General features: G+C 39.6%; 1 long non-coding RNA gene across 2 annotated transcripts; it reads left to right on the forward strand.

Moving 5' to 3' along the window:
- Nucleotides 1-6,060: 6,060 nt before the first annotated feature.
- On the forward strand, nt 6,061-12,499 carry LOC132345507 (uncharacterized). Of its 2 annotated transcripts, none has more exons than XR_009494884.1 (3): nt 6,061-6,182; nt 6,902-7,109; nt 10,569-12,499. It is a non-coding gene; the product is annotated as an uncharacterized lncRNA (long non-coding RNA). The 2 variants fall into 2 exon arrangements; XR_009494881.1 differs by lacking the exon at nt 6,061-6,182 and adding an exon at nt 6,493-6,674.
- Nucleotides 12,500-27,565: the final 15,066 nt, after the last annotated feature.

The raw sequence follows: 27,565 nt of genomic DNA on the forward strand, positions 1-27,565 counted from the left end.
ACATAGGTATTTCATCTCTGTAGTCCCCTTAAAATCAAGAACGATTCCTCAGTTTTTTTTTTTTTTTTAACTTTCATGGGTTTGACAGTTTTTGAGTTAATTTATAAACTGTCTCTAAGTTTATCTAATGTCCCCCAAGGATTAGATTCAAGTTGTGCTTCCTCTAGGGCTGGAATACCATCATAATGATTTTGTGTTCTTCTTATTGCATCCAATTACATGGTACATGTTTTCAATTTATCCCCATAATACTGACATTAATTTTAATAATTTGTTTAGGTGAAAGTGAAGTTGCTCAGTTGTATCTAACTCTTTGTGACCCCACGGACTGTAGTCTACCAGGCTTCTCCGTCCATGGGATTTTCCAGGCAAGAATATTGGAGTGGGTTGCCATTTCCTTCTCCAGGAGATCTTCCCAACCCAGGGATTGAACCCAGGTCTCCCGCATTATAGGCAGACGCTTTACTGTCTGAGCCACCAGGGTGGTTGTTTAGGTGGTGTCTGCCAAATTTCTCCTTTGCAAAGCCATTTTTTTCTTTATTGCAATGAATAAGCATTTTGTGGATAGTTGAGACCGTGTAAACATTTCATTCTTCATCAGACTTGCACTCACTAACTTTAGTATCTACTGATGTTTCATGGCTAAATTCATTATTACTATGATGGTTGCCAATTGGTTATTTTCTAATTAGACCATTTCTCCTACACTGATTAGTTGGCATTTTATGGTAAAGAATTTATTCTTCCAATTGATTTTTTCACTTATTTGTTTGTATCAGTATAAACTTATAAATTCCTTAGAGAGGCCAGTGGGAGCCCTTTCAGGATGATTTATATAATTGACCATTTCCTTACTAATAAAATATTCAGACTCATCTTTAATTTTTCCTTGCCTTAACCCTAAAGTCAGCCATTTCTCCAAGGAACGCTGGCTTCTTTTAGTGGAGAATTGTGTTTAGAAACTGAGATCTGGGCATCTGGTATGCTCACTAGTTTCAAAGTGTCATTGCACCCAGATGCTATCAATGGAAAGGATTAGGCCATATATGTAAGTAGGTGCTCTCTATATGTGTATTGTATATGTTGCTACGTAACTAACATAGTAGCTTAAAACAATGTGAGCTTAAAACTCACAGTCTAGTCCAGAATTCAGAAGGGGTTTAGCTGGGTTATCCTGGCTCTGTCCCTCTCATGAGGTTGCAGTCAAGATGTTGGCCAGGACCGTAGTTTTCTTAAGGCCTGACGAGGACTGGAAAACATACTGACAAGGTGGCTTACATGTTTGGCAAACTGGGACCGGTTGTTGGCAGGAGGTCTTTTTTGCTCATGTCATTGAGCGTCTGTCACCTTAGTGCGGTGGCTGGCTTTCCCCAGACGGAGGAAGCCCAGATGTCTTTTATGACCTAGCCTCAAAAGTCTCACTCTTTCATTTCTTTAACATTATTTATACAACTGAACCTTATTTGGTATAGGAGAGGACTTCACAAAGGTATGAATAACTGGATTCAAAAATACTGGAGGCTGTTTTAGAAGCAGGCTACCAAAACATCCATATCTATCTATTTATCAACTTACATATCTCCCTGCCTACCTAACATCTAACTACTGGAATCTATGTGTTTATACTGGTCCTTCCAAGTTCAATCCAGCATCACAGGATTCATCCTAGCTTGTCCTAGGCAGTGAAGATGCTGATCCCCACCATTCTTAAAGTTCCAATATATCTACTTATTTCATCAACACCCATATATGTAATCAATCTCCTGGCCCAATGCCTAGCAATAGCGACACCATGTATAAATACCCTCCTCAACAAGCATTTGGGGAGAAGGAAATGGCAACCCACTATGGTATTCTTGCCTGGAGAATCCCAGGGACAGAGGAGCCTGGTGGGCTGCAGTCTGTGAGGTCGCACAGAGTCGGACATGGCTGAAGCAACTTAGCAGCAGCTGCAGCAAGCATTTAGGCTTTTAGCCACTGCAGCCCCTGCTCCTACGCATAGCCCCCATGAACTACTGGCTTGATGACACCCCACCTAATGTTTTTTGAACTGAGCTATTCAGGAAGTTATTCCTTTCTATTCATGAAGGAAGATAAGGAAGTGTGACTTTATTTTGTTGTTGTTGTTGTGAATTGTAATGTGGCAGTGGGAAAAATGTACAATACTTAGATTTGGCCTAGAGAACTAAATCTCTGGCTCCTGCATCTACACAGAGGTCCAAGAACTATGTCACGTTTCCTGCCTATAAGGGTTAGGCATCCCTCCCTCTGTGAACAGTTGCTTGTTTAGTCTGTCAAGGACACTTCCATGCAGCCTACATTTATAGTCTTTTATCTCCTCCTTTTCCCCCTTTCCCTTTCACTTCTTTTCCTTTCCTTTCATTCTGTTCTCTTCATCTCCCTTCCCTTCTCTTTCTTCTTCACTTCCCACAGCCTTTATCCTTGTCAATTTTTTTTTCCTAAGTGGCCTTTGCTTCAAGTTTGTCACTTACATCTCAGGGGCACAATGATGTTTGTTTATCACATAGCAGTCTTAAAGGCATTACTTGTGTGGTGCAAAAGGGCCAACCTATACTGATCCTTTATTAGAAGGATTTTGATGCATCTTAGCCTTCCATTCATATAAAAATGCTTATTTTGAGATCATGGCAATAGAATTTCAAAGTCACCATTATTTCTATGCTCCTGCTGAAGAGTTTACTAGTGACCTGAGGACTTCCATATCTGAATAAGAATACAGAGAAGTGAGACAGGATTTCATTCTAATATTTACTTTCTCTTAACTACAGGCTGAAGAACCACATGAACATCTTTCCTACTCTGGTCTTTTCATCTCCCCAGAAAGTTAGGATTTACTAGATGAGATGTTTTCTGTGGGTTATAAGACACGTGGAAGGCATGGAACGATGGATATTAAGGTTGAGCAAGCTGTTAAACTGTTATGGGCTTTTTATAAGGAGGGCTAGTGGGCTCCTCTCCCCCACCACACCCAAGATTTGGAACTGGAAATTGGGCTTGGTTAAATCACCCACAGAATTGCATGAGGTTTGGGGAATTTGGATGGGAGCTTTCTCTCTATTCATAGAAATGTATCAACATTATTTGTTCTGCCCTGCCTGTGGAAAGATGCCTGGTAGGGGAGATAACACACGCAACATGTCAGAGCTGGGGGACTGACACCTCTGAGCTCAACAGTTCTTACACCTCACTTGAGAATAAGATGTGTGCACTTGGGAATGCAGGCTCGGTAGGGAGCCAGGACAGTGTGAGCAGATGAATATTTAGTACATTTCATGGGCTCCAAGGTTATCATCACACAAAGCTAATATGTCATGGCGGTTTCGTGCTGTGAGGAATTCACTGTGGCTTGTAAAATGGCCTACATTTTTTCAAGTAGGGTCAATGCCAAATCTTATCTAAAGTAACTCTTTAGAAATATCATTCCAGTGACTTAGGAAAAGGATGAAGCAAACAGCTGTACAAGATAAACATTTTAAAATGTGACGACTGACACTTTAGAGGGGCACAGAAAAATTCCTAGATAAGACAGTATGACAACATTAACCACATTATAGAATACAGGGGTTCCCAAATACCACTTATATCTTGTGCTTCTGCTAAACTATACTAAGATTTCATGGAAAGAAACTGAAACCCACTTTTGATCACTGTTCCTTATGATTTTAAGAGGGTAACAGAATAGCAACATTTCTCTTAACATGAATTTTGACATTAAAATCTCTTTGTCTATTCATTCTAATGCCAGTTTTTCTGGATGCATTTAATGTGTTCATTTGAGTAGAAAGAGAGCATTAATTTAAAGAAAGGTACAGGACAGAATAAGCTGTTATCTCGCTCTGGCAGGAAGGATGGAAAGGAATATAACCTTTAGAGATACTTTTCTAGAAGTCATCATGGTAAATTAAATTAAAAAACAAAACCAAAAACTTTTTGCTCTTTCAACAGGTCTGTTGGACTTTTCATGCTTTCCTTGCTTTTATTATTCATTTGTCTTTATAAGAGAACTGAAAGGAACAAGGTTAATGGAGTTTTAAAATAAATTTGTAAATAGTTAAAACAGAGTGAAAACATATTAATTCGTTTCTGTTTCTGAAATGCATCTTTCTTCTCAACAGGTGGAGAATGCCATAGGGACAAAATCATTTAAGTTTCTTAACTTCAGCGTAAAGAGGCTGTCACTATTTCAAAATCCATAAACAATGGGAATCCCCTGGAGGTCCAATGGTTAGGACCCAGTGCTTTCCCTGCCAGGGCACGGATCGATCCCTAGTTGGGGAACTCAGACCCCCACATGCTGAGCATGGTGCAGACAAAAAGATAGGTAAACAAAGTTTTTATTTCCCAATGCAACCTTTGTGGCACAAAAGTATTATTGCCTACTATGGTGGAGATTTATTATCTTGCCTCTCTAGTGTTGATTATCACATCTTCTCATAACCACACCTTCATTTCCTTAAGATATAAGCTTTCTCCCACCTTCCATTCATGTGGTATGTGTATGTGTGTGTGATCAGTCATGTCTGACTCTTTGCAACCCCATGGACTGCTCCTCTGTCCATGGGATTTCCAAGGCAAGAATAGTAGAAGGGTTGCCATTTGCCATTTCTTCCTCGAGAGGATCTTCCTAACCCAGGGGTAGAACCCGCAACTCTTGCATCTCATGCATTGGCAGGCAGATTCTTTACCACTGGGAAGCACTTCACACAGTATGTGTGAGACCAATCAGCGCATTCAGTCTCTCAACCACAATGCACAGTGATTGGTTCCAGGATCACCATGTGACCCAGTTCAGGCCAATGAGAGTCAGTTCTGGACTTGGTTGACCATATCGGTAATTAGAATCTTTTTTTCACTGGGATTTTTAGCTGCAGGATGATAAGGGAGACCCGTGGTGACTGAAAACAACCACACAGACAGAACCAGCCTGAGAATAGAGGCAAACAGAGAAAAAAGTGCTGGTGAGAGGAGGAAAAGGACTGAGTGCTGATATTTGAGCACCAGTTGAAATATATCTGAATTCCTTTACAGAAGTTTTTTTGGCTTTTAAGATGAAGTTGGCTTTTTAGATCAAATTTCTGGTTAAAAAATTAGCAGAGGGCAGACATGGGCTATAAAGTGTTAGTACTGATTGCTAAGCTGTTGCTTAATATGTGGCCAATCCACACTAATGTTTAAACACTTTTTGCCTTAACCTATTCAGATTTTAAAAATCTATCTAAGTAAAACATTTTGGTGCTTATTATGTGCCAGCCACTGTCTTGATCACTTTACCAATAACAACTCAGTTCTCATACCAAAGCCATGGTGGAGGTCTTATTAATATCCTTATTTTACCATGGAAGAAGAAGAGGCACAGAGAGGTCAGGTAACTCATCTAAAGTCACACAGATAGCAAGGGGCAGACCAGACCTGGGAACTGAAACCCTTCAGTCTGACTTTAGATCAATTCTAACCATTACACTACCCCGCCTTTTCAGATTAGTGCTCTACCTTGTCCAAATTCATAAACAAACAATGTATTACTGTGCATTTTATGAAAATTTTTGAGACAGGTGGATATTGTCATACAGCTTGTTGGTTAAAAAAAAAAGTGAGACCAACAGGCAATATGGTGTTGTGATTGAAAGTGTAGGCTCTGCCTTCAAACAATCTGGGTTTGAATTCCAGCTATGCTAATTACCAGCTGTGTGGGTAAACTACTTTACCTCTGCATGGAGCCTTTATTTCCTCTTTTGTAAAGTGGAGCCAATATCTACCTCTCCAGGTTGTTGTGAGGGTTAAAAGTGATAGTGTTTCTACAGAATTTCACCAAGTTCACTACCTTAACTATTGCTATTATGGATAAATCTCACCTTTTTTTGTTATGCCATTCTTATGCATAATGTTTTTTCTCTTTTCCATTCATATTCTTCAATACATATGGCTACTCTGCTCTCGTTGGACCAGTGCTTTTATTATTTCCTCGCAGCTCTATTCTTTTAATTAATTTCAGTCTTTTAATCATCTCTGAACTTGTCCTAATTATTTTTTCCAGTTCTAAGAGGATTTTCTTTTGGAGCAACGAGAGAAAGCATGGAATACAGAGAAAGTCAAGTTCTGCCCTACCTTTTTGCTTCTGTCTTTAGAGAACCAAAAAAGTACCAGTAATTTCCTGTTCCTGTGTAAGTTGACAGATTTGGTGTTACTCGTTTGTTTCACCCTTCAGATCATTTTCTTTGGAGAGAAACTATCAACTACTTGTTAGGGAGTTGCCTCTGATCCCCATGATTCCACACAGAAAGCCAGGGTGCCTGTTTTCAAGGGCAAAGGCCCAGGATCAAGCAGTAGGTGAATTTCAAAATTTTGATACTCTTAATGGGCAATATGAAAGTATTTAAAAATATATGATATAATACCATTGGAAAATCTGTACAAAGACTCTTTAATCATGGTTGTTCCATTCCTGTGCTTTGTGTGTCGTGGGTAGCCACAGTTAAGTGCTTCGGAATATCCCCTCAACCCAGCCCAGTGAAGAACAATTTGCAGTCTACTACTGTGGTCTACTACACGTGGGAGCAATAAGGCAATTAAAAGCAATCAGATGACTACTGCATTCCATCCATCTTTCTCCTCTTGACTTTCTGCATTCATCAGCCATGGAGATAAATTTAAATGTAATTATCATATTTTACTATAATTACATGAGAACTCAATACATAGTTTACTTCCCCTGGACTTTTAGACAAAGGTAATGGGAGATCCAACCTAACTAAAATGACCCAGTTCTAATGCTTTGTGACTCAATTAGATCTGAAAGTTGAAGATAGAAAGAAAACTGCTTTAATATTCTGTTATCCTTAAAAATTAAATTTAATCTCCTTTATTTTTTTATGTGGTGCAGCACTGTTAGAAGGAAATATTTTCCCTCTTCACACAAAACATTATGGAATGAGCATCAGCCTTTCCTCTGAGGACTTTTATGCTCGGCCATTGCTGGCTGTAGGATGTGGCATGGAATGGACAAACATGACCTCGTGATCCTTCTGCTGATGTGGACCTTTGAGGAAGATCAGGCAGATTTTCCAGACAACTGGTTTAAGAGCACAGAGGTAGATAAACTGAAAGCACTGCTCTGCCTCGGCCTTGGCATCAGCTCGTCTTTGAAGCCATGAGTCATTTTCCTCTTAGCAAGGGAAAATGCTATTGAAACAATTCATTCCTCAATGATTCAGAAAGAATTTTGAAAAACTGATGACAATGTTGTCCATTATTTTGTGATGGTTACAGATTTCTCTGATTTTTCCCAAGCTCCAGGGGACTTTTCTAGTTATTCATCTTAACGATTGTAGGCAGTGAGCTGGCAGAGGTTGGTTTTTTGGTTGGGATGTTGTCTTAGAGGTAAGTTTTTAGTATCAAGGCCAAGACACTTGGGTCTCCAGATTCCATGACAAATGGAGCCATTGGTGAATTTTAAAAAAGGAATTCCCCAAACTCTGAATTGTTTTGGTCCATTTGATTGGGGCTTCTCTGATGGCTCAGTGCTAAAGACCATCTGCCAATGCAGTGGATGTGGGTTCAATCCCTGGGTCAGAAAGATCCCCTGGAGAAGGAAATGGCAACCCAGTTCAGTATTCTTGCCTGGAAAATCCCATGACAGATGAGCCTGGCGGGCTACAGTCCATAGGGTTGCAAAAGAGCTGGACATGACTTAGCAACTAAACAATAGATTGTTTGACTTTATGAAAAGTAAGATGAAGCAAGAGCTTAAGATTGAAACTTTCAATATGAGGAAATGTGTTGATTGACCTGTTATTTAAACTGGAAAGAAATATAAAGGGTAGAGACAGTTCAACTGACTTAAACAAAAACCACACACACACACACACACACACACACACACACAAAACTTTAATGAGGAGTTTTAATTGTCTGCTTGGATAATTAACATTTATTTTGCCCATCTCTTTTTTGCATTTGACAGATTATTTCATGGAACCCTGATATAATTTAGGTAGTCACAGATTTTATACATAAATGGAATAGGCTGTGGTAGCATGTAAACCATTATATTTTTATAAAAACAGGTGATTTTGCTTATCAATTACTGTGCATAATTGATAAGCAAAAGACATCTGGGTGTATACATTACACTCATCAAAGTGATAGTCCAGGCAAAAATAGCCCTCAGGAGATTCTATGCAGGCTGCTGCAGTGTCCTAGCAAGTCATAAAGTCGGAGTGAAGGTGGAGCCAGAGAAAGATGGCATTTGGTGATCCAAGAACCAAAAGTTTGCAGTAGGATGCTCAAGAACAGGAATTAAGGTCTGTGTGTGAATTTCCAGGAGTGAGAAATGCAGGGCCCTGTGTCCAAGAAGAGCTACAATATTAGGAAGGTATCCAACAGGGATCAGAATAGGGACTGAGTCCCCAGACTGGTGGTGACTGGGTTTCAGCACCAAGGCAGAAGCTCAGTTTAATGAATCAGTCAGTTAGTAAGCAAACACTTATTGAGTGACTACTGTATGCCATTGGTATGCCAGGTTCTGAATGTACAAAGGAAAACAAGACACAGCTGCTGTCCTCTAATTTCTCACAATTACAGACTGGGATGCAAGTTTATGACCTAACTAGGAACAAGTATCACAAGATGATAAATGTTAGAATAGAGAGAGCTGGCATTATTTATGTCTTTTCTGCCAGTTGTCAGGAATGGTCTCTTAGATTGGGGATAAGGAGTATTTAGACGGGGATTAAGTAATTCTGTCTATGAGGAAAAGAAGGCTGTAGAGGTCAGACTGAGTCAGGGCCTGCCTCTGCTTAGGCGATTTATGCAGGAGCAGCAAGATGGCATTTTTAAAGTCTTGGCAGATATATCCTTGCTCCATATACTGTCACAGCTCAAAAAGAGCGGATGAAGAACTGTGACTGGAATTAGAGTTCTCCTTTGCTCTCAGCAGTGGGCTTCATACATTTCAGCTAATCTAACTATCAAAGAGTTTCAAGGAGGAAAATATGTAGAAAGTAAAATAATTCATTTGCAGTTGAGGGGATGCATCCAAGAAAAGACAGGCATGGTAAATCATGCTTTTCCTCCATTTGCTCATTTCTCTAGAAAGGAAAATCCTCGTGATTTATTTCATCCCCTAAGTGATTCTTCAATTATTTTTATCCACATGTGATTTCTCCGTATATTTCTTCATAATACTTTGTTTACATCTATTGTTTATACTAACCCCAAAGATGCAACCAAATTTGTCATTTCATATGCTACAGGACATGTGAACAAAACATAACAAAACAATGTAACAAATATAAGCAAGTTTAGTCTAATCTGCCAAGCACTGAACTTAGTCCATTGGTAAGACATCTATTAGGTTGCATGAGATGGTGGGAATGAACTCTGGCCTAGGAATCAGGAAATTCCGTATCTACCCTGCCATCCCGTTTCATGCATGGTGACATTACCTACTTCGGTTTCCTTATCTCTCACATGCTTAGGTCCTGCATATATTACAAGTTTTAAATGAAATGATGATGACAAGTACTTCCAATTGTGGCCTACAGCCTCCTCTAAGCCTCATTTCTACACCATCCCTCTATGTATCTTCACCTTCAGGAAAATGAACATTTGACTTGGCCTTTATCTCTTATAGTTCAAAAGTAGCTCTTCTATTTTCCCTCAGAAACACTTGGGTCAGTCTCTACTATCTAGAAAACAGTGAAAAGTGAAAGTGAAGTCGCTCAGTCGTGTCCGACTTTTTGCAACCCCATGGACTGTAGCCTATCATGCTCCTCCTTCCGTGGGATTTTCCAGGCAAGAGTGCTAGAGTGGATTGCCATTTCCTTCTCCAGGGGATCTTCCCGACCCAGGAATCAAACCCGGGTCTCCTGCGTTGCAGGTAGACACTTTACTGTCTGAGCCACCAGGGAAGCTGCTAGAAAACGGTGAATGAGGATACAAAGCGACCATTCTTGTTTCCTTGACGAGTGTGGTTTAAGCAAGTTGAGCTGGTTGCCCATTTCTGGATGATTTAGGCTTGAGCCAAAATTCAACAGTATGTGAGATTTTATTGGTTTGTTTGTTTCCTAGTAGTTTGGATTTCTCAGAGAGAGGTTGCTCTAGTTAAGATACCTTACTTTACAGTCAGCAACTTACTTGGGGGTTTCTATGCTGGAATTAATGCTTCCATCAGATACAGATAAAAACAAAATTTAAAAGTCTAGAATGACTTCTGTTTAGTTCAACTAATTGAGGGACTAATTGGCTGTTCTTTAGCCATGTTTCTCAGGGGCATATCGTTCTAATCAGATAAATTGATTATTCTTTCTGTGTGCTTTTGAAGAAGCAATGATTTTTGTTGGAATATGCCTTTACTATTATGTTTAACTGTATTAACAGATATATGTTGCTAACAGTGTAGGCAAGTAGCATGTATTGAGAATTGCAATGATCTGCTGCAGGGATTTTAAATGTCATCCGTCTTCTTAGGTCCATTGCAGATAAGTAATCAAAGCTCAGAAAAGTTACCTAAATTAATCAGGGCAAACTATTAATATTTTTTCTTTCAGGATTGAAGCCCAGCTCTTCTTGACTCTGAAATGCAACTTTTGATGAGAAGATTACATACTGAAAATATAAGAAAGAACAAAAATAAATAACCAAAATAAAATAAAACGAACCTCTTTTTAATGCCTTGAGGCAAACTCCAAGTTATAACTTCAAGATACTGCTATGCCAGAGTAAGTCAAATTTGGCTTGTTTTAAACTTTCATGTTTAAACGAGGAGATATTTTTGTCTCCTGGGTTTAGCACATACTTGAAAATGAAAGTGTTAGTCGCTCAGTTGTGTCAGGCTCTTTGCAGCCCGCCAGGCTCCTCTGTCCATGGGATTCTCCAGGCAAGAACACTGGAGTGAGTTGCCATTACCTTCCCCAGGGGATCTTCCTGACCCAGGGATCAAACCCGGGTCTTCTGCACTGCAGGTGGATTCTTTACTGTCTGAGCCAGTGAAGCCCAGCAAATACTTGGTGCTTGATAAATATAGATTGACTGGGGATGTGACAGTTGCACTAGGAAAGAGCTTTGCTTGTACATTTCAGAAAGACACTGGCGAGGCCTTCTGGAGCATGTGTGCAGTTGTGGCAGCTCCAGAACTGGCCATGACTCCTCTGTGGGAGAGGGAAGTGGTTTCCTCTAGGAAGAGGGTTGAGCAATAAAGCCACAGAGGTTTGCTGACACATTTGCTAGGCATGACTTATGCTCATTTGGAAGTTATTCTGTGGCTCCATTAATAAGGTGTTTCCCAGTGCATCACAGCTGCCCACCATCCATCCCCTCTTCCAGTGGGGTCGATGGCATCCCGGTTTGTGGCAAAAGCAATTATTCCCTCACTGCCAACCCTGATTATACATCACTTGACTCCAGTAATGAGCAGAGAAATTCAGCAATACCAGTAAATCAATGTTTGCCAGGTGTGGGGTATCACTAATCTTTTGACTCTGAGAATGCTGGGGATGTGTAAGTTTATCAAGCATTCTTAGGAATAACTGTCACTACTGCTTGCAGGATTAACGGATGAAAGCTAAAGTAGTTTCTTTGCATCGGGGTAATTTATTTTCTTTTTTCTTTTATAGTTTGTTGGTTTCTAATTATAAGATAATATATGGTATTAGAGAATATTCTGTAGAAAAGTTGAGAGAAGAGAAAAACATCATTTACAATTCCACCACAATAAATAAGACAACTACTGCTGACATTTTGTTGGATTTCTTTTTGGTCTTGGCAGCTGAGATCATACTGAACATATAATTAGTATACCTTTTCTTGCCTCTTCACTTAATATTATTTGACTACTTTCGTAAGTTATTAAAAGCACAAAAAAAACCTTTTAATGGCTTTTTAACTTATTATAATTATTTTCAATGTTATTATAAAGCCTCCCAAATGTATGTAATGGTTATATAATATTTTCTCCTATAAAGTGAAAGTCCCTCAGTCCTGTCTGACTCTTTGTGACCCCATGGACTGTACAATCCAAGGAACTCTCTAGGCCAGAATACTGGAGTGGGTAGCCTTTCCCTTCTGCAGGGGATCTTCCCAACCCAAGGATTGAACCCAGGTCTGCCACATTGCAGGCGGATTCTTTACCAGCTGAGCCACCAGGATACTCCAAGAATATTGGAGTGGGTAGCCTATCCCTTCTCCAGTGGATCTTCCTGACCCAGGAATCGAACCGGGGTCTCCTGCGTTGCAGGTCGATTCTTGACCAACTGAGCTATGAGGGAAGCCCTTTCTTCTATATATCAGCCTATTTTTCCGAGGTCACATACCTGGTTATTCGCAGAACCAGGGCTAGAAACCATTTTCTCTTATTCATCTAAGAGCATAATCCAAGTAAGTTTTTCTTCACATTCTCAGATGAAGGATAATATTAAAAGTAGAATGGGGTTTTGATTAAAACTGAACTTACTCTTCAAAAAGAGTTTCACATCCTGTATATTCAGTCTTTTTCATGTTTCCCAGAAGAACACTTTTGTTTTAAGGGAGTTAAAAGAATGCAGGGAAAGAACAACACTGGTAGTACACTCTAATAGGATTTATTTTACTGGTTAAATAGTACATCACCTTTGTGTCTGTACAGCTGGAATATAAGCAGATTTTAAGTGACAAATGCTATAACATTATGGCATCTACTCTAGGTTTGTGGGACTAAGTTATGTTGTGGGTTCAATTATAACAGTTTGATCTATAGTTTGAGTATGAACACTGAGATTCTTCTCCCCTCCACCAAGCTTTGACATTTTTTTAAGATGAAGAAATAGGAATGTGGAAGTATAATCATTTGTCTGAGGTCACAGAGGGAGATGATTGCACAGCTGGAATGTAAGCCTTGTATTTGACTAAAACCTTGGCTTTGTTTGTGGGTCTAGCTAGACACATAAAGCTTTTCTCTTCCCCAGCAATGACTTTTAGTACCAGCTTTCAGAGACTGACATTCAATCTAAGCTTTGTGATCAGTATTTAGCAGGAGAAGAAGGGGAGGAATTACTTATCTTTTTGCATACATTAGCATGCAAATGACTCTTTTCTCTGCACTGTGGAAGGGTCTGAAATGATCACATATACAATATATCTTTTATCAGTGGTCCTGGATACAAATGTTGCTTTGATGAATCCACATTTAGAGGCCTTCTCCAAACATTTACAGTGCTTTTTAGGATTAGAACTTCTACCTACTGTCATTTTTAACAAAAGGAGAATTATGATTAAGTTAATTTATGCATTATTTACCCTGGTCTAAACAGTCATCCTGGTATATTATTTTTTTCCAGTGGTTTTCCTATATTTAAAAGAGAACATGAATATGTTCCCAGAATTTTCCAAGATTATGGTATTTGTTTATTTGTTGATCTGTTAAGACTTTCTTGCTAAACAGCTATACATTGGCCGAGGAAAGCCACATGAATTTACCCATATTTATTTTTCTCTGATAAATTAAGGTCACTCTTATGATCTTAGAGGTCTCACAGAGAAAACTTAAGACAGGTCCTGGGCTTCCAAGGTGGCTAACTGATTAAAAAAAAAAAAAAATCCACCTACCAATGCAGGAGATGTGGGTTTGATCCCTGGTCTGGGAAGATTCCACATGCTGAGGGGCAGCTAAGCCCAGGAACCACAACTGTTGAGCCTGCATGCCCTAGAACCACTGGTGCACTGCAACAGAGAATCACCCCCTCTCATCACAACTAGAGAGACGCCTGCTCAGCAGCGAAGACCCAGCACAGCCAAAAATAAATAAATAAAATTACTAACAAAAAAAAAAAAAAAGAAAGGAAGACAGAACAGGCCCTCCAGTTAAATTCCCTGCTGACAGTCCTTCCCTAGAAGACTTCCCTATTGAAGTATCCTTGACCCATGATCCTAATCTGCAAGCAATCTTGCCCAGGCAAGGTGTCCCCTCTAACTAGCAAGCATTTCATTTGGCAGAGTTATCCCTTTGTTCTTTGCAGGCTTTAGTGTCAGGAGGTGAAGGTGAAGGTGAAGTCGCTCAGTCGTGTTCGACTCTTTGCGACCCCGTAGACTGTAGCCTACCAGGCTTCTCTGTCCATGGGATTCTCCAGGCAAGAATACTGATTGCAAATCCTTGTTTTTTTTCATGACCTAACCCTTTGCTTTTTCATGCCTAATTTCGTTGATGAAATTTAGCAACTTTATTTTGATGTGACAAACTGCACGTAAAGTGTACAACTTGATAAGTTTTGACATGTGTGTACACTCGTGAAGCCTTCACCACAATCAAGATGATGAACATATTCTGCAACCCCAAGAGTCTCTTTTGCTCTTTCGTGATCCCTCCCTCACCTCCCTCCCTGCCTCCTCCGGCACCCTCAGGCAACCGCTGATCTGCTTTGTGTCAGTACAGATTAGTGTCCATTTACTACAAATTTTATATAACTGGCAGAGTCATACAGAATGTATTATTTTCTTGGTCTGGTTTCTTTTACTCAGCATAATTTTTCTGAGATATGTTCATGTTGTCGGATGTATCCTTTTCATACTGAATAGTATTCTATCATATGGATAAATCACAATTTATATCCGTTCACGTCATCCAGTTATGAATGCAATAACCTTTACAGAGTGGAAAAGAAAAGACACTACGGTATAATACTTTTATGAACTTCTTTCTCTATAATAAATTTTACACTATCTCTTCATGTTTACCTCTGTAAGTATTAAAAATGAATTATAAATACAATTTAACTATGCAAATTAAAAGGGTCTTTTGGACCCAGATGGTAAATTGACTATTTTTTTCTGGGGTCCTGAGGGATAACCAAGGAAAACTCTCTGAAATTCTAATTGCTGGAAGAGAAGAACATTTTTTGAAATCTAACATCTCACTTTCAACAGAATTTTAGTAAATAGAAATATATCAGACAAACATTAAAATGATCATCACCAGCACCACAAAAAGAATACTGGAGGGGATCCTTACAATGCTAACCACCTAAATGAGCAGATGCTTTTTGACTTGAGAAATCCGGGTCTAAAGACTCTTTCTGCTATATTGTTTTTCCCATAAGTTTCCCCCTTTTTAAAAGAGAATGTGAAGATTTCCCCAGAATTTTCACCTAAATCATCAGCAATTTTCCTCACATCTTTTAAAGCAATTGGTCTTCTCAGATTCTCAGCTTGAGGGAATGAGCTACATTTCATTCGGAGAGTGGGAAGCAGTGGGTCAGATAAAGCTCACTCAGGACACATAAAGGACTTGGCCTGTTCATTGGGTAACTGCCCAGCTTAAAATTAGGATAATGAACTGCCTTCTTTACCTGAATGAAATATTTCTCATGTTTCAGATTTCAGAACTCTTTTGGAAGGCTTCCATCTCTCCAATTTAGTTGCAAGTGAAACACACAAAAAATCTGCTTCCCACAGGCTGTTTGATTTAGAAGATATTGATTAACAATCAGCCAGGAGATGGGAACAATCTATTTTGACCTAACAATTTCACCCATCTTTTTAAACTGACTTTCAGAGTTTCCACTCATGGTGCACATGAATGCTACATTAAAGGATACATGCCAAAAATCCTAAAATATTAAACAATTTCTGGTTATTAAGGAGTTTTTGAATAGAAGGAACTGTTACATTGGAACTGGTCTGCCTGTGAGCTGTTCAGTGGAAGCAGGCAGGACGGGAAAAGAATATTCAGTAGAGTGTCCCCAGTGAATGTCCACACATTACTGGATGTGTGTGAGTGTCTAACCCAGGCCCTTGTTACGGAATCTTCACTATCACTGCAACAGTTAAAAAATTTAGCTGAAACATGGATGGACCTAGAGATTGTCATACTGAGTGAAGTCAGAGAGAGGAGAAATATCATATGGCATTCCTTAAATGTGGAATCTAAACAGAACTGATATAAAGGAACTTACAAAACAGAAAGAGACACACAGAATTAGAGAATGAACTTAAGCTTGCCTCTACACACTGCTATATTTTAAATGGATAACCAACAAGGACCTACTTTAAGGCACATGGAACTCAGCTCACTGTTCTGTGGCAGCCTGGATGGGAAGAGGGTTTGGAGGAGAATGGATGTGTATGGCTGAGTCTCTGCCGTTCACCTGAAACTGTCACAACACTGTTAATCAGCTATACCCCAATAAAAACTAAAAAGTTTAAAAGAATTTAGCTAAAGAGCATGTCTTACAATTTTTTTTTTAAGGTAGGCAATTAACCTATCCATTGGCAGACCAAATTGATTTGATTAGGTCTAAGATATTCTCATGGAAACTGATAACAAAAAGAATTTAAATTCCACCATCTCTTTATGGAAAATTCCATACAAGCACAGTTTTTAAAAAATCTCCTTTATCTTTTACTATTGTAAAATGAAAAATATATTTTTTTAATATTTCCAAGAAACGTCAAAGGACCCACCCAACTCCCAGGCTGCTCACAGTTTTTTTTTTTTCTCTTAATTGCTTTTACATCGTGTCCAAGTCTGACCATTTGCACTTAACATTTGCTTGATAAACTCTGCCAAGCTGAAGGATGCTTGTCTGTTTTACATTCCTTGGCCTGTGAAGCGTTTTTTTCTGCTTCACATGCCTAAGGGGGCAAAGGTCAAACCTCCTCAGCTGCAGATGAGGTCATCGTTGCTGATGGTCTGCAGCTGATCACAATAAAAACAGGGTCTCCCCTGTGACCAGCCTCCCCATTTAGGAGCAGTGATGTCATCTCTGGTGAGACAGGATGAGACATGCAACTGGGTTTAAATTGCACTACATAAATTTTTCTTCTGACTTCACTGCAATCTTTTATTTATTTTTGCAGAAATACTAGCTTAATCATGGTTTCAGACTAAAAATAAATAGATGAAGTAGAGGAAGCTTATGTTTTACAAGTAGTCCTTCATATCTGTTAGGCAAAGCCAGAAGAAAATGCTGTTTTCCTACATCAAAAGAAATGAATATTGGCAATCTCATATGCCAGTCTCATCCTAACACTTTCAAAGTACCTCTCTCCAAGAATACTAAGTGTTCTTACAAGGATTTCAGAATCAGACCTTAGTTCAGGTGTCCCCAAACTCTAGGCCATAGACCGGTACCTCCTGTCAGATCAGTGGCAGCACTAGATTAGAAATAAAGTGCACAACTCGGAAAAGGCAGAGGAACCAGAGATCAAATTGCCAACATCCACTGGATCATCAAAAAAGCAAGAGAATACCAGAAAAATATCTACTTCTGCTTTATTGATTATGCCAAAGCCTTTGTAAAGGTCACAACAAACTGTGTAAAATTCTTCAAGAGATGGGAATACCAAACCACCTTACCTGCCTTCTGAGAAATCTGTATGCAGGTCAAGAAGCAACAGTTAGAACTAGACATGAGACAACAGACTGGTTCCAAATAGGGAAAGGAGTATGTCAAGGCTGTATATTGTCACCCTGCTTTTTAAACTTATATGCAGAGTACATCATGCGACATGCCAGGCTGGATGAAGGACAAGCTGGAATCAAGATTGCTGGGAGAAATATCAATAACCTCAGATATGCAAATGACACCACTCTTATGGCAGAAAGTGAGGAAGAACTAAAGAGCCTCTTGATGAAAGTGAAAGAGGAGAATGAAAAGGCTGGCTTAAAATTCAACATTCAAAAAACTAAAATCATAGAATCCAGTCCCATCATTTCATGGCAAATAGATGGGGAAACAATGGAAACAGTGAGAGACTATTTTTGGGGGCTCCAAAATCACGCTGATGGTGACTACAGTCATGAAATAAAAGATGCTTACTCCTTGGAAGAAAAGCTATGACCAACCTAGAGAGCATATTAAAAAGCAGAGACATTACTTTGCCAACAAAGGTCTGTCTAATCAAAGCTATGGTTTCTCCAGTGGTCATGTATGGATGTGAGAGTTGGACTGTGAAGAAAGCTGAGCGCCAAAGAATTGATGCTTTTGAACTTGGTGTTGGAGAAGACTCTTGAGAGTCCCTTGGACTGTAAGGAGATAAAACCAGTCAATCCTAAAGGAAATCAGTCCTGAATATTCATTAGTAGGACTGATGCTGAAGCTGAAACTCCAATACTTTCGCCATCTGATGTGAAGAGCTGACTCATTTGAAAAGACCCTGATGCTGGAAAAATCAAAGGCAGGAGGAGAAGGGGTCGACAGAGGATGAGATGGTTGGATGGCATCACCGACTCAGTGGACGTGAGTTTGAGCAAGCTCCGGGAGTTGGTGATGGACAGGGAAGCCTGGAGTACCGCAGTCCATGGGGTTGCAAGGAGTTGGACACGACTGAGCGACTGGACTGAACTGAAAGTGCACAAGGAATGTAATGTGCTTGAATCATCCTGAAAGCATCCACAACCCCACTCTGAAAGAAAAATTGTCTTCCAGAAAGCCAGTCCCTCAGCTGAAAAGTTGAGGTCCACTGCCTTAGTTTGAATTCCACCTCTGCCATTTATATCTGGGTGACTATAAACACGTCAGATTGAATTTCTACTCAGTTGTTTTAAATGAAGAAAGTACTATGTACTCACAAGATTATATTTAACATGTGAAAGTGCTTAGAAGATCACCTGCCTATAGGAGGCATTCAATCCCTTGTGTCAGTAATAATAACAGCAATACTGGTAGCATAGCAGCTCAGGTGCCTTAACAAAAGCCCTCAGAGTCAGAAATGTTTTATAATTCATAACTTTTCAGATTTTAGAAAGATGCTTCAGTGCTTATACTCAGGACCAGCTATATAATTTGCAAGGTCCTGTGCAAAATGAAAACTGCATGACCTCTTGTTCAAAAATTATTAAAGATTTCAGGATAGTGAGAGCAGAGCTTTACTCCAGGTGCAGGCCTTTGTAAGTCTGAGGCCCCGAGTGACCGCCCTGCTTCCACAGTGTCTCAATATACGCCCGCAGCAAGGGGCTGAGAACAGTGATGAAACACATCAACACTTCTCTCAGGAAATGTATGAACATTCACACCAAGTGGGGCAAATAAAGCCAGTAGATATTCTCACTTCAGTTCAGGTTGGATTTGCTACCAAATGAGTTTATTATAAACTTAGAAAAATTGACAGTTTTCAGAGGCTTTGGATTTTGGAATACCAGAAAATGGATTGAGGTGCTATTCGCCCACACCCTGGGCATTTATGTGGTAGAGAACCCTGAAGCCAATGGGAACTGAGGTTGGGTCTTGTTTAGATGCATAATAGTTGTGAGACTTTTATTTAGACTCTTGAAATGAAGTGAAAGTCGCTCAGTCATGTCCGACTCTTTTGTGACTCCATGAACTATAGCCCTCCAGGCTCCTCTGTCCATGGGATTCTCCAGGGAAGAATACTGGAGTGGGTTGCCTTTCCCTTTTTCAGGGGATCTTCCCAATCCAGGGATCAATCAAACCCAGGTCTCCTGCATTGCAGGCGGATTCTTTACCAGCTGAGCTACCAGGGAGCTCTTGCTGCTCCTGCTGCTAAGTTGTTTCAGTCGTGTCCGACTCTGTGCGACCCCATAGACAGCAGCCCACCAGGCTTCCCCGTCCCTGGGGTTCTTCAGGCAAGAACACTGGAGTGGGTTGCCATTTCCTTCTCCAATGCATGAAAGTGAAAAGTGAAAGGGAAGTCGCTCAGTCGTGTCCGACTCTAGCGACCCCATGGACTGCAGCCCACCAGGCTCCTCCATCCATGGGATTTTCCAGGCAAGAGTACTGGAGTGGGGTGCCATTGCCTTCTCTGAGGGAGCTCTTGCTGCTGCTGCTGCTGCTAAGTCGCTTCAGTCGTGTCCGACTCTGTGCGACCCCATAGATGGCAGCCCACCAGGCTCCCGTCCCTGGGATTCTCCAGGCAAGAACACTGGATTGGGTTGCCATTTCCTTCTCCAATGCATGAAAGTGAAAAGTGAAAGGGAAGTCGCTCAGTCGTGTCCAACTCTAGCGACCCCATGGACTTCAGCCTACCAGGCTCCTCCGTCCATGGGATTTTCTAGGCAAAAGTACTAGAGTGGGGTGCCACTGCCTTCTCCGGAGGGAGCTCTTAGGCAAGGCCAATTGGAGGCAGAAGTGTAGCGTGGTTCTCACTTCTGGGGAAGGATTCTCCACTGAGGAAAATGGGAGTGTGGGGAGTGAGAGGGAAACCAAGCCTTGGTGGGTGGATGGGCAGCAAGCTTCTAAAATCAACAGCAAATCAACAATGATGACACAAAAACATGACAATCTGACTCTCTCTTCTACTTGGTTGGAGTCCTGCTTTCACACATTTTCCTCTAATGCCTTTTTATCATGGTTTAACAACAGTCAGGCTAATGTATTTTCTTTACAAATGTGCAGAAAATAAAGAACATGCTCAAATAGAGTAACTGTGTCTCCTGTCTGAAAACCCACCCCAGCCGTGTCTTTGGCTAGAGTTTGAGTCCCTGAAATAATAATGGATACCATTTATTGAAATTTACTATTTGGATAAACTAATGGCACTTGAATACCTGAATAGTAGGGTCTTAGATTTGGGCTTCCTATTTTAGTATCTGTTATGTATTCATCAGGGTTACATATACAGGGAATATCCACTAATTACCCCAAAGAATGATCCCTGAGATAAGCAGTTTGAATGAAACAAAATTAAATACATATATATTTTTATATCTTCCTCACAATGTGGAAATAAATCAAACTTAATAAGTATAATGTGCATTAGGTTATTAATATATACTCTTATTAGGATATAAAATAAGTGGGAAGAATTAAAAAAAATTTAAGAGGTTGGAATTTTAGGGGGAAATTGAAAAACAGAAATGAACAAGAATATATGTACAGATGTGCATGAGAAAAAAATACTGATTTTTAATATTCTTACAGAATAAGGAATGAGACAGTTGATGGACTGTTATAGTAGAACAGAAGACTATGCATCATTTCAAGCATGTTGGACTAAGAAAATTAAGGGCAGGACCTATATTCCACTCATTTGCCCCCTAGGAAATGAAGCTGCCTAAGAAAGAAAACATGACCAACTCCAATTATTTTTCACAAGCAGTGTGTGGAATTGTGTTATTATTCAATAGAAATTCAAAGTAGAAAAGTATCTTATTATAGTTGCAGACACACCAAGAAATTTCCAGCTGCAACAACTGTATTATTAGAGTGAGTAGAAATATTCAGAAGTGAGTGTGTTTACCTTAAAATATCTAAATGCCAGATGTAAAGTGTTTGATCATTTAACATTTCATCACTAGTGACAGAGCCCTGATTCCAACCCCAGCAATCTGCTTCCAGAATCAGTGCTCTCACCTTACCAGACTGTCTCTCTATTGATTATTTCTTGTGACTTTAGTCCTGGATTATTTTATCTCCTCATGTTTAGAAAGTCTTTAATTTTTATAACAAACAGAAATAAATGCTTAAAGTATTTTGAAGCCCTTTTAACTCTTGAATGATGAGAAGTTTTCTATCTTTATCATGATGTACTTAAGTTTCCCTGATCCTCACTAGCCTCTCTTATGTGCAATAGAAGGATTTTAATAATTGCCTCACAGAGTTTTTTTTTTTTAATGACATTAGATATTATGAAAGTGTCATGGAGCTCCCTTACCTAGATGGCTGTGGGACTACTTACTTGATACTCTAGATTCCAGAATCTTAATGATCAGTTAGGGTCCATCCAGTCCCAGAATCTACTTAACCAATACCTGGAGAGGCTCTTGATTTGAGAACTTTAGAAATACAAAAACATTTTTTGAAAATCATTACATCCATATTTGGTTTTAATCACATATAGCTTCTTATTTATATGTGCTGCTGCTGCTGCTAAGTCACTTCAGTCGTGTCCGACTCCATAGACGGCAGCCCACTGGGCTCCCCCGTCCCTGGGATTCTCCAGGCAAGAACACTGGAGTGGGTTGCCATTTCCTTCTCCAATGCATGAAAGTGAAAAGTGAAAATGTGTACTACTTATCAATTTATTGCCTCTCAGGTCCAAATTTATACTCCAATATCTGCTCTGTCATCAAGGATGGAATTCTGTGAGCATCTCGCCTTTACAGCAGGCTTTTTCAGTAGAGGACACTAGAAGGATGTAGCAGGCTGAAGGGGGAATCTGCTGTCATCAGAGGGTGCAAACTCAGGAGTGTGTGTTTGAAAACAGGGTTGTGATCTGCCCCAGCCAAGAACCCAGAATGTGTGACACTTCCAAATCCTCGCAGCTCCAGCCCATCTAGATGCTGTACACTACAGGTCTCCTGCCTCCATAGGCACCTTCACTCGCTCAGCGCACTCCAGTCCCTGGTCACTAGCTGAGGCTCACCTATACTCTGCCTGTGCCTGGAGGGCTCTCCTCTCTCTGCATGTCAGTGTGCCAAGTGGGACAAGTCTGCACTCCCCGAAGGTTGCTTTCTTGTTTGCCCACTTAGAGCAGATCAGACCTGGTCCAGGAAAACCAGAAAACTTCTCTGGCACACTGTGGGATGCAACCTCACCTTCTCCAGTGAGGTATGAACTTAGCCTTGGGGAGGAAGTCGTTCTTCCAAATTTGGCCTTCCTTGGGAACTCTCAGTCTCAGCCTTCGGACACTATATATAGTTTTCATAATACCTTATGGTTACTCTTTGGTTATAGTTTCATAATCCTTTAATATTAAACTTCCATTGTTTAAATCACTGTGTGTAAATCAATGAAGTCAGAACAGTGCCTCACACCATACACAAAAATAAACTCAAAATGGGTTAAAGACTTAAATATAAGACACGATACCATAAAACTCTTAGAAGAGAAATAGGCAAAACATTCTCTGACATGAACTGTAGCAATGTATTCTTAGGTCAGTCTCCCAAGGCAATAGAAATAAAGGCAAAAATAAACAAATGGGATATAGTCAAATTCATAAGTTTTACTTAGCAAAGGAGACCATAAACAAAATGAAAAGTCAACCTATGGAATGGGAGGAAATATTCTCAAATGATGTGACAGGCAAGAGGTTAATTTCCAAAATATACAAACAGCTCATACAACTCAATAAGGAAAAAAAAAAAAAAACCCAAATCCCCAAACAATCCAATGAAAAAAATGGGTATAGGACCTAAACAGGTATTTCTCCAAGTACATACAGATGGCCAATAGGAACATGAAGATATTCAGCATTGCTCATTATTAGAGAAACATAAATAAAAATGGAAATGATTTGTGTATCTACATGATTTGTATATCAATGATATACATGATATATATGATATATGATATACATGAATTGTATATTTGTGGATCACCTTACACTGGTTAGAATGCGTGTGTGCTAAGTTGCTTCAGTTGTGTCCAAAGCTTTGCAACCCTATGGACTGTAGCCTGCCGGGCTTCTCTGTCCATGGGATTTTCCAGGCAAGAATACTGGAGTGGGTTGCCATGCCCTCCTCCAGGGGATTTTCCCAACTCAGGGATTGAACCTGCTTGTCTTACAATTCCTGCATTGGCAAGCAGTTTCTTTACCACTAGTGCCACCTGGGATGCCCCTCTGGTCAGAATGGCCATCATCAAAAAGTCTACAAGTAGGAAATGCTGGAGAGGGTGTGGAGAAACGGGAACTCCCCTACACCGTGGTGGGAATGTAAATTGGTATATCTACCATGGAAAACAGTATGGAGGTTCCTTAAAAGACTAAAAATAATTGCCATATGACCCAACCATCCCACTTTTGGGCATATATGCAGAGAAAACCATAATTTGAAAAGATACACACATCCCTATGTTCATAGCAGCACTATTTACAAGAGCCAAGGTGTGGAAGCAACCTAAAGGGACGACAGGTGAATAGATAAAGAAGTTGTGGTACATATATACAATGGACCACTATAGAGTTATAAAAAGAGATGAAATGATGCCATTTGCAGCAACATGGATGGACCTAGAGATCATCAGACTAAGTGAAGTAAGTCAGACAAAGGTAAATATCATCTTTCACTTATACGCGGAATCTAAAAAAAATGATACAAATGATCTTATTTATAAAACAAACTGACTCATAGACCTAGAAAGCAAGTTATGGGAGCTTATGGTTACTGGGGAAGCAGGGGGAAGGATAAAATCAGGAGTTTGGGATTAACAGATACATACTATTATATATAAAATAGATAAATAACAAGGACTTACTGTATAGTACAGGAAGCTATATACAAAATCTTATACAAACCTATAATGGAAAAGAATCTGGAAAAAATATATCTGAATCACTTTGCTGTATACCTGAAACTAACACAGTATTGTAAATCAGTTATATATATGTGATCATATATTATAATGTATATGATGTATATCAATTATACTTCAATTAAAAAAATCACTGTGTGGTTTCTGTCTTGCAATTGGACCTGAATTCTTACATGATATTTATATACAACAAAAAATGAAGAATATACAATGAGTTTTGGTTTTAGACCAGTTCCTCCTCTCTAAGAGTTTCCAACCTGATAGCTTTCTGTTGTTTTTTTTTTTCCTTTTCTCATTTCTTCCCTCCCTTCCTTCCTCTCTTCCTGCTTCCATCCTTCTTTTTCTTTCAGCTCTGAAGATGGCTGGATAACATGAGACTTCAGCATCTCTCCCTAACCTGAGGGTGCTATCATGGTGCTATAACCTGAGAACATCATGGTGTTCTGTTGAAGAGACTCCACTTTCCTTTCCCGATGCCTCTGCTTGCTCTGATTATGAGAGGGGTTTTAAAACTGATCTGGCAGGGAGCTTTTTCAGTCTCAGGATCTTGCAAGCTAATGGACCCTCTCATTCCTTCAGCACCATGACACTTCTTGTGTAATCCCACTATATGGTACAACTTCCCTTCATTAAATCAACTTCTTAATGTTTGGCAGTATTAGAAATGCTGGAACAGAAAGCATTATGTAAGACATGATGATGTTAAGTGGAAAACAGCAAAACATTAAAAATTTATAGTTCCTGAAGGACAAATTATAAAGGTCTGTCCCTTGGAAGTTTCTATTGATTGACAATGACTATTAGTCTCCCACTGGGAGAGGCCAATGAAAAACTATGCAGATTCTGGAACAAACTTTGCATTGGGGCATTTGAGGGAAGAGTGAGTTGTGCACAAGTAAGGCAAGCTCTTCCTTCAGATGCGGAGCTGCTTTGTAACTTAGCCTCAAAGGTCTAATGTCTGAGCTCCTGGGATGACCCTTCTCAAGTCTCACAGCTTCCCACATTCTCCTTTCTGTTCCCACAAAACAGTTATGCACTAGCCTCTGCAATTAAATATTTAATAAATGAGAAAAACAAGCTAGAAACCTTCATCTCTTACTTATACTGTAGAAGAATAATATGAGAATGAAGGTGAAAACTATGAACATGAAGAGATTCTGTGCTTTTTCCTAGGACAGTATTCCCCTCTACTGGTGAAAGCCTGTAACTATTTTTTCCCCACCAAAGCTGCTTTAAAAAGAAGTAATCAACTAAGATGTTTGTTTCTGTGTTTTAAGGGAACACTGGTATTTTCTTACACATATCACATTATTTTTAGAGCCTGAAAAAAATCCCCAAGGAAATCATCCTTTATTTTTTTTTTTTCACATATTCAGTCCTGAAAATTTCTTCCCCAAACAATACCCTGGTGTCTGGGGAGACACTGCTTTTTGTTTTTTTAAATCAAAAGAGCATTTCTCTCCCAGCATGTGTATTATTTTCTACAGAGCCTAACTAATTATAGTTTAGGAGGAAGTTCTTTCAGTATTTATCCCTGCAGACCCTCCTCTTAGTCTCCCCAGAGAATCATCCCCAGTGCAGATGTACTGCAGAATTGAGAAATAATAGGTATCTGGTATCAGATTCAGTTGACTTAGTAAAGATCTTTGTGACCTAAAGTTGAACCTATCCCACTGATTTCTGTTTTCTGAGAAATGTTAAGTCAGAAAACCCTGGAGGAAGTAGACTATTCTAATGACTCACCTGGGAAAGCCCAGAGGAGGTGCCTTATTAGACTCAAAGAGGCTAACTGAGCCCTACAACTTCTACACGTATTAACACTGGCATGCTTTTTGCATTGATATTTGACATAAGGAAGAAGTAGGAAATATGTAAATATGGGAGAAAAAAGAAATTGATGTTTGGATCAGATTCCTCTTATCATTCATCTGGACATTTTGATGAAGGCAATAGGTGAATAATTAAAACAAAGTGTTTACACACTGTTTTCAGGGTATTACTTGACTATCCTTGCTATCCTAAAGGGCCTGCATCATGTATTATGTGCATAAATATTTAAATTCATCCTTATAGTACACTAATAATTATTTCAAACTCAACTCCCAATTAAGTTTGAAACCTTGGTGTTGTTTTTCCAATGTTTTCCCTCTCCTCTTTGAATTGCATATTTACTCCCTTCTAAAACTAATACTATTGTGGAGAGTGTCAAAAACTAAAGAAAAGTTAAAAACCAAGACTCTCAAAGAGATAAAAATGAATAGTTGTTAAAGATTTTATTCTACACGTTAACCAATAATGTTATCTGAAAGGTGGATTTGCTTCTTGGCAGATTCTGAGCCAACAGACATCACTAAGCTGAAGACTGGGAGAAGGGAGGATTTATTATTACTTGCATCAGGTAAGGAGAACATCAGGGGTCTTTCCCAAAGAAGTGTCTCTCTGAGCAGCAAAATTAGGGACGTTTTAAGCTAAGGGTATGTGCATATTAATGAAGGGGCTTGAGCAGAGGAGAATTTAGCATAGAATTGGGGCAAAGGACTATAAAGTCCAAGCTTCAGTTGATTGAAATCTGGTCAACATCATCCTTCCATCCTTCATTTGACTGGGGGCCTTAGTTCTGCAGAACTCAAAAGACCTGTATCAGATTGTTATGTATATTCCTTGAGGAACTAGGACTGTTTTATTGCTGAACTATGGTTGACTGCTTTTCCTTTGCTCCTATATTCCCTTACTTCCCTTAAGAACACCTAATTACTGAGACTTGCTCAAGGGCAAGCATTGTGGCCAGACTTAGATCACAAAAACAGCTTAGGCCAAAATGGATCCTCTTATGTCAAGAAAGCTATTCCTGCTTCTCTTTCTCTGGGGACCTCCAAACCTATGTACTAACAGTGATGATACTGGACATATGTCATAACTCATTCAAGAAAATCTGAAGAAACAGACACATTTATACATCAGGAATATGGAAATGAATGTGTACATAGAGGCAAAATTGATTTTCCCACAGGAGTATGTGTGTGTGTGTGTGAATGTGCGCTTAGTCACTCAGTCATGTCCGAGTCTTTTCGACCCCATGGACTGTAGACTGCCAGGTTCCTCTGTCCATGGGATTCTCAAAGCAAGAATATTGGAGTGGGTTGCCATTTCCTACTTCAGGTCCCTATCCAAGGAAAGAATTTGCATCTCCTACGTCTCCTACATTGGCAGGCGGATTCTTCCCCACTGTGTCACCTGGGGAAGGTGAATCAGTTGAACATCTACTGAACAAGACTCAATTTGTATGTTAATAGACAAGAATTATTTTACATTGTTACTTCTTATCTTCAATTTACACAGTTGCAAAAGCGCTCAGGGACAAT

Source organism: Bos taurus, chromosome 1 (assembly GCF_002263795.3).
Source record: "Bos taurus isolate L1 Dominette 01449 registration number 42190680 breed Hereford chromosome 1, ARS-UCD2.0, whole genome shotgun sequence".
Classification (NCBI taxonomy): domain Eukaryota; kingdom Metazoa; phylum Chordata; class Mammalia; order Artiodactyla; family Bovidae; genus Bos; species Bos taurus.